Source organism: Galeopterus variegatus, unplaced genomic scaffold (assembly GCF_000696425.1).
Source record: "Galeopterus variegatus unplaced genomic scaffold, G_variegatus-3.0.2 Scaffold2909, whole genome shotgun sequence".
Lineage (NCBI taxonomy): Eukaryota > Metazoa > Chordata > Mammalia > Dermoptera > Cynocephalidae > Galeopterus > Galeopterus variegatus.
This window is the reverse complement of record NW_007729020.1, coordinates 254129-258070: the sequence shown is the minus strand read 5'-3', so window position 1 is coordinate 258070 and position 3942 is coordinate 254129.

Sequence of the window (3942 nt, the reverse complement as noted above, 5' to 3'; positions counted from 1 at the left end):
TATGCTGATGAAGATAATCAAAGTCAGACTTGAGGGAAGATATCATAAGAACAGAAGGAGTGTTCTTTGAGTATACCTAGAGGGACCACTTAAAGTCCCTAAAATGCTTGTAACTCTGTGACCACAGAATACTTTCTAGTGCAGAGCTACCTCTGCAAATCTGAATTGAAATGGTTCCTTTACTTCCTAAATCAAAATGTTTACCTGTGAGGGTAGTTACTGTGCAAATGGGGCAAAGGGTATGCATAATTTAATAATTCCAAAGAGTGTTGCTATTTACTGTAAAATTCAAAGAAGTCATTTGTGGGGTAAGCTTTTTTTTTTTTTCTTTTCATGTTAAAAGAATGATAGATGTGGATGGGTGAAGAGTGGCAGGAGAGAACTCTAGGGAAAGAGACAGACATTAAAGAAAACATCAAAACTGTGACTGCTTAGAGGCTGTGAAACTTCAGGCAAACCCAGGAGCATTATTTTATGAATGAGTAAAAGTTGTATAACCATCCCCACCCCCCTCAGGAATATCTGATTGCTTGCAGTATATTTAAGGGAAGGCCCTTTAAAATGTTAATATTTTTTGCAGAAGTCAGGAAGCAATTTGGATCACTATCTGAGAACAAAAATATTAGGGATGATTGAAGGGAGTTAAATAATAAATATTAAGGAATATACCAATAATATACATGGATATGTTTCTTTCATATATATCATAAGGACTAAATATTGTTAATAAATCTCAGAATTTTTTTCTAATCAAATTAATTTTCTTTGAAAAATAAGAATGTTTTTGAACTTTTTCTGACAAATAAAATGTTGATATTGACTGACACCATCCCATCCTTGTTTTTGTGACTGAGCAAGAACTACTGAATAATAATTTTAAAATTGAAGTTCTAGGTTAATAAAGTGCACATAATAGTTCCACATTCCTTATAAATGGGAAGAACAAATCTAAGAAATCTCATGTGTTTTAGCAAAGATGCTTTCTTAGTCATTTAAGATGCTTAAGCAAAAATGAAAACAAAAAATGTCTGTAAAATTCTCAGTTATGCAAGATCAAGTTATAAAGTATAGCACGGACACTATAGCTAACAATACTGTATTGTATACTTGAAATTTGACAAAGCACACACATGCATGAAAAGAGAAAGAAAATGATACATACGTGAGATGATGAATATGTTAATTAGCTTGGTGATTATGATAATTTCACAGTGCATAAGAATATCAAAAGATCAAGTTGTATATATTACATATATATGTATATATATTTGTAAATTATGCCTCTAAAGCTGAAAAAAGAAGAAAATTGAAGAAAAAAACCTTTTTTTATTTAAAAATGCCATTAGAAATTCACTTGGATTACTGATAGGCTAAATGCTTTCCTAGTGTTATTATTCTCATGCTAAATGCCTGAAAGAGACTATCTCTATTATAATGATAATTCTGTTGACAAGGGACAATTTTTCTGAGTTCCTCTGCCCTTCTTTCATCTTCCCAACACTGGAAGGGCAGGGAAAGACATAAGTAAGCTTTGCTTCAGTGAACAACTCTGAATACTGACAAGAATTGTGAAAGGTCTAAGATTTTACTCTCTTTTCAAGCCAGTAAGTTGCCTGCCACACATAGTTTTATGGATAGTGACAGAGGATACAAGACTCCTGGGTCAGAGACAAAGGACAGTTCATTGTTCACAGTAATAGCAGTAGCCATTGTATCAGCATTCGAGCTAGTCCCCTGGCCACAGTTTCTACAGGGACATGCAGAGAGGGCCAGGTTACACAAGTACACACAGTACAGTGTGTTATACAGGAAGATTTGTGAGTTGAAATACCCCAGATTTTTGTATGGGCCATAAGCATAACTGTTCTTTGCTCCAGAGGGAGATGTTATCTTTATTATACTGGGCAGTATATTATATATACAGTATATTATACTGTATCCCTGACCTTTGCTCTGAATGGAGATACAATCTCTGTCTTATAAGGCTGTAAACACACTTGTCTTTTACTCCAGAGGGAGATATTATCTACTTATTATCTATTTGCTATGCAGACATCCTTGAAAAGAAAGCCCTGAGCAAATAGCAGTCAGTGTGCCTGCTCACTAGATGTGCAAAAATCCTGGAGACCCGTGACAAATTGTCTCCCAATACACATTGAGAGTACCATCCATAACACATTAAGTTTGCCACAAATTAAAAAAAAAACCCTAAATGCTGCATGGGCAAAGTTGATTTGAAAACCGGATACGTGGATATAGCTTCATTCCATTTTTCACTTTGTCCTTTCAACCACTTTAAGAAAATAGTTTTGTCAGGCTTTGGATGTGTCGTTTGCATGTTTATTACTTCAAATCAAGGCATATTTCCTAATTTGGAGAAAGTTGGCATTTGCTACACTCAGTTGCTCTGCTTAACTAAGGCAAGTAAAGAAAAGGATATATATGACTTCTAAAATTCTCAAGATAAGAACCTTATACAGAAAATTCTTTTGATCCCTTTGAGAATGAATTTTCAAAACAGCACTGTTATGACAGATCTGTGGGTCATATGCAAAATGATGCTCCTCTACTCCTCTATAACCCTACATTAAAATATTTTGCTTAAAGCATTAAAAGTAGCTATAACTTGGAAAAAATAAAGCTGCTTTCCTTTGAAGATTTGAAGTTTTGAACTGCAAAAAAATGTGATGCATTTGCATTCTATTTACATCTATTCAACACAAATATAGCAAAGTAGCCAAATAACGTCAAATTCCTATAGTACATTAGAGCCAAGTTTGTCAGAATTCCAGGACACATCATTTAGGCACCAGCCTTGGGCACACATGATGTTTTCTAGTAGCAGAATACGGATTTTCAAGTGAACTGAATCACAATGCTTTCCTTTACCCCACTCCATGTACATATATATTTTTAGTTACCTTGATAGTTAAAAAAAAAAAAAAGAAATCAAACAAACAAAAAACCCACATGGCTTTACCCTTGTTTCCATGAACAGTCATTGATTCTTATTGATTCTTTTACTGATAAAGAAGCACCAGAATATTAGGACACACGAGCAGTTAAGTAGGTTGTCATTAGTGTTCATTTTCTTCTGGTTGACTTCCACAGCCTTATCAATAGATCTAGTTATCTTTTTTCAGGATTTCTATGGAAAACATAGTTCTAGATCATATTGGTTTGTTAAAGAAAGCAAACTATTAACAAGCCTGAATTTGCATGAATTAAACAGACTGTGCTAGAATTTATTCAAAAAATGAAATATGAGTGTGGTTATTTTCAACAGTTTTCAATGTGGATACTCTAAACATGCATATGTAGGAAAAAGGGTTATGAGTTAGGAACAAGTGAATGAATATATTAACCTAATCATTAAGATTAATATATTGGCAAGCTGGGTTATGCCGTCACTACATCAATGTGTAAGTCGTTTCGTGCATCTTTCCCAAAATAATTAAGTTCTTTTGTGCATCTTTCATTATTAAAAATAATTATTGTGACTTCAGTTAGTAAAACTCTGTATTAAAAATGAAATTCTTCGAATAAATTCCTTTAATTCAAATATCCCGATTTATGAATTTGACATTCATCATGTTTAAGAGATGAAAACCCTATGTTATATGAATCATACTTGGATGGGTGATATTTTTAACTAATATTACTTCCTGCTCTATTTCTTGGATTAGTTACTTTGTAATGGGCTTAGAGTTAGTGTTTTCAGAGAGGTAGGGTAGTAGAAAATATTCAATCCTTTTTAAAAAATATAATACAAGTGGTAAACCTAAGGGCCTGAGAGGCAAAGTTTTTCATTCAAGGTGACATGGCAAGGTGCTGTTCAACTGAGATTAGAACCCAGACTTCCTGTCTGACAGCACACTTGTTTCCTTTAAATGCCCTGATCCCAAATTAACACTTTTATTCAAGTCTGTTTTTTTTTTTTTT